The sequence below is a fragment of the Protopterus annectens genome, chromosome 7.part1, assembly GCF_019279795.1.
Source record: "Protopterus annectens isolate FY-2018-M chromosome 7.part1, PAN1.0, whole genome shotgun sequence".
Classification (NCBI taxonomy): domain Eukaryota; kingdom Metazoa; phylum Chordata; order Ceratodontiformes; family Protopteridae; genus Protopterus; species Protopterus annectens.
Genome location: NC_056740.1, coordinates 478,237,043 through 478,249,520, shown reverse-complemented (window position 1 = coordinate 478,249,520; position 12,478 = coordinate 478,237,043). Strand labels below are relative to the sequence as shown.

The 12,478-nt window shown below is 40.3% G+C and overlaps 1 protein-coding gene across 2 annotated transcripts in view; it reads right to left on the bottom strand.

Annotated features, from left to right (window-relative positions):
* The window catches only part of BAP1 (BRCA1 associated protein 1), a 1,282,715-nt gene that overhangs the window by 895,829 nt on the left and 374,408 nt on the right, over nucleotides 1-12,478 (bottom strand). The gene's annotated exons all lie outside the window — the stretch shown is intronic.

Genomic DNA, 12,478 nt, shown 5'->3' with positions numbered 1-12,478 from the left:
AGCACCAGCAATGTCAAAGGAACATTTAAGACAATGTTTAGTAACTTGAGACACAGAGGAAGATAAGAAATTCAAAGATGTCAGTGTCAGAGGAAGGGAGCTCAGCAATTCACTTTTTCATGTTGTAAAAGAAGCCAGAATAAACTTAAGAGATGTGAGCTTGACAGTTTATTGTTCTGAAGGCTAAGGTGGAAGAGGTGCACTCCTTCCTCCCAAACCTATCAAAGGATTTTCCATGTTTGTCTGATGGAATACAGTTAGCTACCATAAGCTGTTCATGAAGTTGTTGGTTTTGAAAGACAGACAACTGCAGGATCTGACTTGGGATTTCTAAAGAAAATTTGTGTTTGTGGAACTTACACAACTGATCAGATTTCTTAAGGGCTAGTGGTTTGCTGTCAGGAGACCCCCATTGGTTTTAGCCATTTTGTGTGTTGTAACACAGAATATGAGACATCTGGCACTAAAGTCAGAGTGAGACTTGCTGGTTACTTCAACATCAATAAAAGTTCTGAATTTTGGAACCCATACATCTGATGGTCATATGGGCCATATGGCCAGATAATCGATCCTTGGCAGGATAAGTCTCACACAGCTTAGGCTACTGCAACACTGACCCAAAGATGAACATCATAACTTTAGCTGGACAGGGGTTTTGTTTATAATAGTGTCTATAAAATAAGTGAAGGATGATGATTCCAAGACACCTCTGTTTGGAGACATTTGGTATAATGTTCCCTTGAGGAGGAAGAGTCGCACGTTTTTTGGATATGGTGGAATCTTGATCTCATGCAGCCACATATATAATTTTAAGAAGGATACTTATAGGTCTTGCTACAGTTCATAGGTTCATAGGTGTGTAATAGGCTACTGGCCCTGGGGCCTTTACAAGCCAAGCCATAGGATTACCCTGGCATAGTGTCACCCGACCTTAGTTCCCAGTGACACTGCCGAGTAGAGCCACTGGAGTTATCCCCGGGGTGAACTTTCTATTTCCCATACACTCATCAAGATTTCTCTTGAAGAGGGCCAGTGAGGTGCTCTGCTTGACATGTATGGGAAGTCTGTTCCATAGCATGGGCAGTTTCTGGGTTACGAACCTGTACCTCCAGCATGTTCTGTTGCTTGTGGTAATGAGGTTGAGGTCTCTGGAGCATGTGGTGTGGCGGGATTGGGATTTCTTTAGATGTAGCAGTTCTAACAGAGCTGGATCAGACATGGCTTTGTAAGTAAAGCAGAGATCGCCTCTAAGTAGGCAATATGACAGAGAGAATAGCTGGAGTTTTTTTTTAGTCTGTCCATATAGGACAAATGTTTAAGGCCTAGGATCCTCTTTGTGAGGTACTTTTGTAGTCTCTCCAGTTGTTGCAGGTGTCTAGTAAGGTACATGCCAAATGGGGCATTGTACTCGATGATTGGCCTAATGAGAAAAGAGTAGAGGGAGACAATGACCTCTTTCTTCCTGAATGCAAAACCCTTAGTAATGAGATGTGCCACATAGAAGGACTTTCGGTACTTGCGTATTATCGCAACCACGGTTCTGACAGGAGAAACGGCTCTTTTCCAAGCCCTTTTCCTGCAGATAAATGTACTCCAAAAACCTTAAAATGTGTACACGCACACACACATATATATATATATATATATATATATATATATATATATATATATATATATACATACATATTTCGGCAAGAAAGATGTACTATAAAGGTCTGCTGAAAGAAATTATGACAGCAGCTGTTATAGTCTTAGTCTTGTACCTTTCTTTACGTTAAGAAATCTGTTTTTGACCCGGTGTTCAGCACAAACATACAAACATGGCATTTAATGTACAGAAGTGGTCCGACGTGTACTTATTCAATATATTTGAATAATATGAATAAATAAAATAAGAAAGAGCAATACTGCTCACAGACAGAAACCTTTATTTAGCGCTTTTGTCAGCTGTCAGCATTGACTTCTTCAGAATGCTGACAGCTGACGAAAGCGCTAAATAAAGGTTTCTGGTTTCTGTCTGTGAGCCGTATTGTTATTTCTTATTTTATTTATTCAGTTTATTGTTGTTTTGTTCGTGTTCTCATATTTGAATAATATAATTATTCAAAGCCACAAAAGTATGTAAAGATCAGTGCAGCTACATAGTCTGTTTCACTAACATTAAGTGGTAGCGCAATATAAGTAAGACACAACTGGTCAACCTACTATTGAACTCTCCAGCTTTTCGCAGAATGTCCATAACTTTGAATAATTTCTGTTATGGTCTAAAAGGTAGGATTTTCAAAAACCGTCACTGCTCCTAACATTTTTTAGCTGTTGTTTTGGAAAAGAAATACTGAAAATCCAGGATAATGACACTTCCTACTAACTCATTCAACTGCAGAACAGCACAACACACATGTATACAGTACTTCACTGTAAAGGAAGTGCACCTTATTTTGTTGAAAAAGTCCATTCTGCATTCTGTTACAGAAAAGTTGACCACTATAAACCATAAACAAGCATATAAGACTGTCAGTGTTTCAGATGGGCCAAAAATACTCCACCCTTTCAAATGTGCAGGAGAAGCCGTAACTTATCAGCACAAGTACGAATCGGAAAAGAGCCGTTTCTCCTGCTAGAAAAGTGGTTGCGATAATACGCAAGTACCGGACTTTCTGACCACAGTGGCAATGTGGTGATCAACAGAGAGGTTGCTGTCAACCTGTGTTCCCAGATTTCTTATAACGCCTTCTGTGTTCAGTGGACTACCATCAATGTGGTAATTCATGTGAACCGGGTTTTTCCCAAGGGGGATAACAACACACTTTTTGGCATTGAGCTTAAGGCCATGGTTCTGACACCAGTAGTTGGTCTCAGGGAGGCCATTCTGCAGGATGTCAGCATCACTTGGGGAGTTAATAATAGCTCCCAACTTGCAATTGTCTGCGAACTTTGTCAGCCAGACTCCCTTCATGTTGGCCTGGACTTCAGAGAAGTAGATACCAAACAGGAGAGGACCCAGGACCGAACCCTGTGGGACTCCACTCGTGACTAGTCAGCAGTCTGACTTGGAGTCAGCTACTTTCATACTGTGGGTTCTGTGAGCCAGTTTGCAACCCACCTAGTGATATAGGGGTTAATGCCTAGCTTAGTGAGTTTTTCTATAATTCCGGAGTGAGGAATGGTATCAAAAGCCTTGGCCAGATCAAGGTAGGCTGTATGAACCACAGCTCTGGTGACTGACTCAAAGAAGTCGACCAAGTTGAGCAGGCATGATCTACCCTTCACAAAACCAAACTGTGTGGGATCCAGAGTTTGGAGATTCTCTATATCCTTATTAGGTCCATGATAATGCGTTCCATAGCTTTGCATATCAAGCTCGTCAGGCTAATGGGGTGATAGTTCCCAGGGTCTGTAGTCGCTCCTCCTTTGTGGAGAGGGATGACTGCAGCAGTGCGCCATTCGGTAGGGACAAAGCCCAAGGTGACACCGTGACTGAACAGGGCACAGAGATGAGGTGCCAGTTCACTCTGTAGTTCATGTAGAACACAGCCAGGGATACTGTCAGGTCCCACAGAAGCTGTATTCTTGGCCCTGGACAGTGCAGTTCAGAGGAAGAGGGGCTAGAATTCAAGAAAAATATATCATCTGCATACATAAGACAGAGATCAGGAAGGTCAAGAGTTACGACAGTGATGAAGATAGGAAAAAGGTAGGGGACTAAGGACAAAAAGGACCCTGGGAAACACCTGGGTTTAGGGTTTCATAGTCCGAGAGACAATCATTCAATCGAATACCTGGAAAGTTCAGTTTTACAGGTAGCTTTTAAACCACTGGAGAATGCCTGCACTGAAATTATGCCTTGTAAGCTTATTTAAAAGTAGGGGCTGGTTAACAACTTTTTCAAACTCTAATTAAGTCAAAAAAAGGCCTCCTGTTTTCTTATCATCACTTGCGTCACTAAAGATGATGTTCAACAAAAAGGCTTCCATTACCTTCTCAACATTCATGTTAATAAGAATAACGCTAAATGAGCAGCAGAAGCCATGCTGTACATCAGGAAGGAGGTAATACTTGCTGATATATTTGAACAGCTGCTTGTACAGAATCTTTTCAAATATTTTTGTTATTGGACATAGTTTAGATATCGGTCTAAATTCTTTGTAGTCATTTGGGGAGGCCATTTTAAGGAGGGTGAGTATTAAGGCATGCTTGGACTGATTTGAAGTATTTCTGATAAGAGGGGAAGACTAAAATGTGTCAGATCTTTAACAATATAGGCCAAGACAATTTACAGAAATAAGACGTAGCTGAGAAACTTGGGGATCTTTGTTAGGAGTTTGCTTAGCACTTTTTTGTTTGACTGTAATGTCTATAAAACAAAGTGGGGAAGTATGCTGCTAAGTGACTGAATGGGGTGGAGTGGTCATTGTCAGGTTGTAATGTGACAGGGGGATTGCTGGGAAATAAACTGACAGTGCTATTAAGTGTTGAAAGAATGAACTGCCTATAGTCGGTGGCAAATCCAGGTTTATTTTTCAAGAGTGTGGCGAAAAGGAAGGGGAATCATCAGGCTTTCCTTAGTCTGAGGAAAGTATGCTGTAGCTTCATTCTGTTGTCCTAGGATTGATTCTGTCTACAGCCGCCTGCTTTGTAACTATGCAAGTGACTTAACCAGTCAGTGCTCTCACATCACCCCTCAAAAACTCACTTATGCTTAGTGGATTTACTTGGCTAAAAACAGCTTGGGCAGGGACATTTTTATTTTCAAACAATTATTTGGTCATTTCTGCATGTCAGTGAGTTTATAATCAGATTTTTATTTATTTATTTTACATTTGTTGACCGGGCTAGTCTAACTGGATATATGTTAGAGGCCCTGGGAGATAAGCTCCGAGGAAACAAACAAAATCACATATACAAAAATGAATGTATACAATGAACATTGCAGGTGCAGTACAGAGAATAATCAGAGGTCATTCGTTCATAACAGTGCAAAATATACAGATACAATTAGTACAATACAAAATGTAGTTGCAATACATCATAAAGAAAAAGATGGCAGCTGAATTATACAATATATTAGTATACAAGTAGTCATAAAGAAAACGTAGGAGCTGAAATTATACAATATATTTGTTAAAGTAGTCTCCTTAATGAGATTCTGAAGATGTAAGTAATAGTATAGAAGGACAAGGTAAGTTGTTATCAAGAAAAGGAACTTGATTACTGAGAAGAGGAGGGTAGATTGAACCAAGTAAGAAGAGCTAGTTGATCAGTCAGGTTTAGTACAGGGGCACAACCAGTGTGTTCTGAGGAAAAGTTTAAATTTGGTTTTAATGAAAGATACAGAGGGAAGAGAGGAAAGTTCGTTAGGAAGAAGGTTCCAGGATTTTCCAACAGTATTAGAGAAAAGAGAGTCCCCAGCCCTGTTGTTTGATTTACAAATATTTACAAGAAGTTTATGTGATGATCGTAAGGTCTTTAGACTGTTGTAGGGGGTAATGAGGGTAGATAGTATAGGGGTATTGGTAGGTTGGTAAAGGGTTTTATTGGCAATGGTCAGTTGGTGGAATTTAAGCTGATTTTGTAATTCAAGCCATCCTAGCTGCTTTATATTAAAACAGTGTGGGTTCTGAAAGGGTTACCTGTAGCAAATCTGGCTATGTTATTATAGGAGCTTTCCATTTTATTAAGGTTGTTTTTAGAGAGATTAGTATATATGGGTGAGGCATAGAGGACAGTAGAAATTAGATGGGTGTGAGCAATAGTTAATCTAGCTGCAGGAGAGAGGAAGGGTTTGATCCTGTAGAGAGAGTCTAGTTTTCTATTAACAGATTAATATGGGCGTCAAAGTTAAGGTTGTTTTCTATGGTGATACCTAGTAGTTTGGTAGTTGGATCTGAGGATATGAGAGTACCATTATTGGATGTTACTGTGAAGTCTATTGGGGGGGGGGGGCTTACAAGTAGGAGTAAAAAGGAAGAGTTTAGTTTTTTGGGGGTTCAGAAGGAGACAGCGCTGTGTAAACCATTGTTCAACTGTGTTAAACACATTTTGGGTAAGGGAGTGAAGTTCAGATATAGATGTGGCTGAGCATATCAGTGTGGAATCATCTGCATATTGTATGTATGTAGCTTGGGGGATTGCTAGGTGAAGATCGTTGATAACTATAGAAAACAGGAGAGGTCCTAAAATGGACCCTTGAGGAACATCAATGTTAACGGGCAGATGGGTAGATAGAATGTTATGCCAAAGTACAGCCTATTGTCTGTTATCTAAGTAGGACTGGAACCATTTTACAGCTAGAGCATCTAGTGACAGGGATTTGAGGATATTTATAAGTATCTGGTGATTTACCATACCGAATGAATTAGACAGATCTATAAACAGTGCAGAGGAAAGCATATTGCGGTTACGGTTTTTGTTAATACAGTCAGTAAACGAAAGGAGGGCAGTAGTAGTGCTGTGGGAAGGTCTGAAACTATGTTGAGTTTGAAAGTAAGTTATTTTGGATTAGGTGGTCTAGCAATTGTCTGTGGATGCATTTTTCCATGATCTTTGCTAAGGGAAAAAGTAGGGCTATGGGACGGTAATTGGAGAGTTCAGTAGAGTTCCCACCCTTGTGAAGGGGGATAATATGGGATACTTTCCAGATTTTAGGGATGTGACCTTCACTGATGGTTCTATTGATGAGAATGGAAATGGGATAGGCGATGGATTTGGCTGCCTTTTGTAGATATTCAGCGGGTAGTTGGTCTGCTGAAGGAGTGCATGGTTTCAGTTTTTGGATAAGGGTAAGAATATATGTTGTTGGGACTGGTTGGAAGAGAAATGGAGGGGATGGGTTAGAGTTAGAGTTGGATATAGCTAAGTTCTGAGTAGATAACTGACAGGCAAGAGTTTGAATGGCCTCAGTGAAAAAGATATTAAAGGCATTAGCAGTCTGCTTGGGATTCTCTTGGTCTGTGCCTTGTGGGTTTGGTGTGATGGATTGACCTGGGTGTAATAATTGATTAATACTCACCCAGAACTTCTGTGGTTTATCATGGTGAGATTGCTGGAATTGTAGGTAGTGTTTCTTTTTTAGTTTCATTTCTCAGCTGTCTGAAGTTTTGTTGGTCTACTGGGTTTTTAGTTAAGCGAGATTTATTCCACTATTTATTTCCGAGTTGGATTTTTTGCCTGGTTTCTTTTGAAAGCCATGGGGCAGATTTAGTTCTCATTCTAATAGAGCGGGTTGGTGCAATGTGGTATAGTATGGCTAGGAAGTTGGAATTAAAGTAATTAACAGCTTCCTCCAGTGTGAGGTATTTTAAGGGAGACCAGTTACATGTTCTTAGTTCTCTCTGGAAGAGATCGGGGTTGAAGTTTTTCTTGGTTCTAATTGTCCTAGAAATGGTTGGATTAGGTAGATTGGATTTAAGCCTGATGATGTAGGTTAGTGAGTGGTCACGTACATCTTCAGGGAGGGTTCCAGTTTCATATGTCTGGGGATGATTATTTATGAGAATCCAATCTAAGATACTTTCTTTCTTATTAGGCTTGCTTATCCTGGTAGGGGAGGTAATGGTTTGAGAAAAAAACAAAAAGGTTAATATGGCTGGTAGGGTGGCTACTGCTACAACACTTCCAATCAATGTTAAAATCACCTAGGATTAGGGTTTCTTGGGGTAAATTTTGGGATAACCAACAAAGGATATTTTCTATGGTGGCAATGTTATTACCAGGAGGAAGATAGATGCAGATAATATAGATGGATTTGAATGTGTTACGTTGAAGTTTGATAATATGAATTTCAGTGTTGGAGTCCTGAGGTGGTTTATAGTCATACGTAGTAATCTGTAACCCAGATTTAAATAGGATAGCCACACCACCACCCTTTTTGTCTGCACGGTCAAGTCGCAAAATATTATAACCGGGTGGGATGACTTCATGTCTTTAGTTACAGGTTTTAACCAAGTTTCTGTTAAACAAAGAATGTCAAAGGAGTAGACTTCCAAGAGAGCATGGAGTTGTGCAACTTTGTTATTAATGCTACGTATGTTGAGGTGAGTTAGGTGGTTTGGTAAGGGAATGGATAGTAGAGTGCTTGGGTTGAGGAGTTGAGTGGTAGTAGCAGTTGTTGGGCCTGGGTTTGGGTGAATGTCTCCATCTTTTAAAGAGAAGAGTAGTGTTTGAAGTCTAGGATTTGGGAATTTACTATATAGAGGTACAGAGTTTCTGGGATTGAGAGAGTCATATCTAATGTGGGCTATCCTATGGTATTTTGCTAGTAGATAGCTGGGTGTAGATGTTACGTTAACATGGTTAGTGAAAATAGGTAGAGAAGGAGAGGTAGATAGCTTATTGAGGTAGAGAAGGTGTGGATATAATGGGTGTTCATAGACAAGTGAAGGAGAAGCTAGAGAAGAAACTATCAGCAACGCTAGTAACTGAAGGAAAGTTACGCAAGTCACGAGTGGGAAAGATCCGAGATAAAACAGAAGTCTACGAGAAAAAAACAGGTAGGTGTAGACAGCTGAAGTAAAGGGCAAGTGAGAAAATAAGAGCAGGTCTAGGACTTAAGAGATGTAGTGTAATTACAGACGAAATACAGCGGGATACGCAGGAGATAAAGGATGGGATAAGGGTGCCACCTAGTGGGCAGAGCTAGTATTGCAGGTAAATATGTAAGGGAGCTAGCTAGTTTAGAACTAGGGAAGGAGTGATAGCTAGTAAAGGGGGTTATTATAAAGTAGAAGAGGTTTGTTGGATACAGGATAGATAGGGGGGGGGGATAAAGGCTGCTGGCTGTTCAGGCTCGGAGCGTACTTTAGAACCTCTGAAGCAATAGTAGATGGTAGTCAGCTTTACAAGCAGGACTTAGACAACCACATACTTTCTTGCTTCCTTGAGAGAGGGTGCAGGGAAAATAAAGCTGTTAGATGAGACTGCAGGTATTTCGATAGGGTCCTTTGTCACCAGGTAGGTAGGTTCTTAGAGACTATATCAGGAACAGTGCAATGGGGAGCAGGGTACTTTAGGGAGAAACAGAGACAAACATGCAGGACAGAAAAAAAGGAAAGTTAAATAGTTTGAACTAGTATTATAAAGAGTTTGCACACAGCAGGTAGTTGTTGGTCAGGAAAGTGAAACAGTTTGAACCAGTATTATAAAGAGTTTGCACACAGCAGGTAGTTGTTGGTCAGGAAAGTGAAACAGTTTGAACCAGTATTATAAAGAGTTTGCACACAGCAGGTAGTTGTTGGTCAGGAAATTGAAACAGTTTGAACCAGTATTATAAAGAGTTTGCACACAGCAGGTAGTTGTTGGTCAGAAAATGAAACAGTTTGAACCAGTATTATAAAGAGTTGGCACACAGCAGGTAGTTGTTGGTCAGGAAAGTGAAACAGTTTGAATCAGTATTATAAAGAGTTTGCACATAGCAGGTAGTTGTTGGTCAGGAAAGTGAAACAGTTTGAACCAGTATTATAAAGAGTTTGCACACAGCAGGTAGTTGTTGGTCAGGAAAGTGAAACAGTTTGAACCAGTATTATAAAGAGTTTGCATATAGCAGGTAGTTGTTGGTCAGGAAAGTGAAACAGTTTGAACCAGTATTATAAAGAGTTTGCACACAGCAGGTAGTTGTTGGTCAGGAAAGTGAAACAGTTTGAACGAGTATTATAAAGAGTTTGCACACAGCAGGTAGTTGTTGGTCAAGAAAGTGAAACAGTTTGAACCAGCATTATAAAGAGTTTGCACACAGCAGGTAGTTGTTGGTCAGGAAAGTGAAACAGTTTGAACCAGTATTATAAAGAGTTTGCACACAGCAGGTAGTTGTTGGTCAGGAAAGTGAAACAGTTTGAACCAGTATTATAAAGAGTTTGCACACAGCAGGTAGTTGTTGGTCAGGAAAGTGAAACAGTTTGAACCAGTATTATAAAGAGTTTGCACATAGCAGGTAGTTGTTGGTCAGGAAAGTGAAACAGTTTGAACCCGTATTATAAAGAGTTTGCACACAGCAGGTAGTTGTTGGTCAGGAAAGTGAAACAGTTTGAACCCGTATTATAAAGAGTTTGCACATAGCAGGTAGTTGTTGGTCAGGAAAGTGAAACAGTTTGAACGAGTATTATAAAGAGTTTGCACACAGCAGGTAGTTGTTGGTCAGGAAAGTGAAACAGTTTGAACTAGTATTATAAAGAGTTTGCACACAGCAGGTAGTTGTTGGTCAGGAAAGTGAAACAGTTTGAACTAGTATTATAAAGAGTTTGCACACAACAGGTAGTTGTTGGTCAGGAAAGTGAAACAGTTTGAACCAGTATTATAAAGAGTTTGCACACAGCAGGTAGTTGTTGGTCAGGAAAGTGAAACAGTTTGAACCAGTATTATAAAGAGTCTGCACACAGCAGGTAGTTGTTGGTCAGGAAAGTGAAACAGTTTGAACTAGTATTATAAAGAGTTTGCACACAGCAGGTAGTTGTTGGTCAGGAAAGTGAAACAGTTTGAACCCGTATTATAAAGAGTTTGCACACAGCAGGTAGTTGTTGGTCAGAAAGTGAAACAGTTTGAACCCGTAGTATTTCCTTGCTGTATTCTAGCATTTTTTTAAATATAATACAACTTTAGTGATCTCTTGTCCTCTAACTGCATGACAATTTCGTAACAAGTGGAATCATTTACAAACAAAAACAAGGGTAGCATTCCCTTGGAGCAGAATTAGGTTTTTCAACAATGCATAACTTCTTCTTACAGCACACATCTACAAGACAGAGGACTTATGTCTGGTTCTTGAGGACCTGAGGTTATAATCACATCCCCTACAACAGAACAAGGAAAAAAAAATCCTTCAAAAGCGACACATACAAAATCCACTTTCAGATCCTCAGCAAAAAAATGATTTATATACAGTCACAGTTTAGTATTCCCAGCGTTTCTTACACATTCTATCATGTTTCACCTTTCCAAACAGCAACTGAAATTTTCAAGGCCATCTTATTGTCAGAACCCAACGCAATAGGCATAACTCAAAGCACTGCTGCAATTTCTTCAGCTCTTCCTCCATCACGGAGGAATGCTACTGGAGCACGTGTCAAGTTTTCATAGCTGGACCATGCAAGAAAAGTCTTCATAGCTCTAACTGCCAGGGTATTTATTTCATAGTTAAGTGGGCAAATTAACTGGTCCTATAATTCTTTTTAGTCGTAACCCATGTCACCTGGGGAGACAGTGCTATATTGCTGAAACCTGGTGGAGGGCTGGATACAGAAAAGGCAATGTAACTGCCACAGTAAATACTTTGGCCTGCCTAGATGCACAAAGCGTGGTAGATGAATATGGGTGTGTACACGCGCAAGTATGTGTGTTGCTTGAAAGAACACAGTCACCTCTGGGACAGTGCTGCAGGCCCTTCACTGGTGGTAGATCTGCTGGACAATCAGGTTGGGGAAGAAGTTAGGCCCTGTACTAAATCTCCTGACATTGGCTACATGACAGCTGTTGTCCCTTGGTTCCACCTCCCTCTTCCAGTGTTGCTGGATTCCAGGAAGATGAGGAATGAATGGGCCAAGGGTGGTAGTGGGCTGTGTGTGTGTGTGTGTGTGTGTGTGTGGGGGGTATGTCACAGACTATGAGGAAAGGAGAAAAAATAGTATTAAGATAATGATGTGATGTCTTACAAAAGTGGACAAAGTGCCTGCTCACTTTTTGTACTTTCTGTTTTACAGAAAAGTCATGTCTGTAAAGTTTTCCAGCTGTTTGGCTTTGTTGAAGGAGTAAAACATGACGCAGTCAAGTTTTTATACCAGTGCCCCAAAACTTTTTTTTTTTTTTAATTGACTTGCACTTTGTCTGACAGATGCTCTTTCTTTCTGATCAATGCCCAATGATTAACTCTTCCAAGCATAACCAGATGCCCAAAGTTTCCAAAACTGCCAGTGGAGAGCGAGGTTGGTACTGGACTCTACACTTTTAATAATGCTATGTTTGCTCACCAGTGTATGCAATTGCCTTAACTTGGTAAATGAAACCTCACTGGTGACATCCTATGCTCCTAGAAGGAGGAAGGTTTAAATGCTGGCCCAAAGGCAGGTACAGAAAAACAAGAGCACGAGGGCACTGGCACAACCAAAGACACGTTTGCTAGGGAGAAAGCTTCATGCTTTAGTTTACTTTACAAGACATCAATGTTTGATGTGTGCATCACATACTTTATATACCTTTTGTATGCATATGGTACAGCTGGCACAGCACCTAGCTGATGACAGGTACAGCCATATGCCAGGTTCTGGGTTCTCCATCTAAATTTAATGGACAGCTGAACAACTAACATGTAGTCTGATTGCTGGTATTAAACCCACCTTGGTTCAGGTTCTGAACCAAATCAAACGTACCTCTGAATGACCTTGCTGCTGAGACGACAGCTCAGGATAAAACAAATGTTAAAGACAGATTCTGTATCAGAATATCAAGACAAGCACATTGCCAACTCAAAAGGCAATGTACACATTTCATAAAC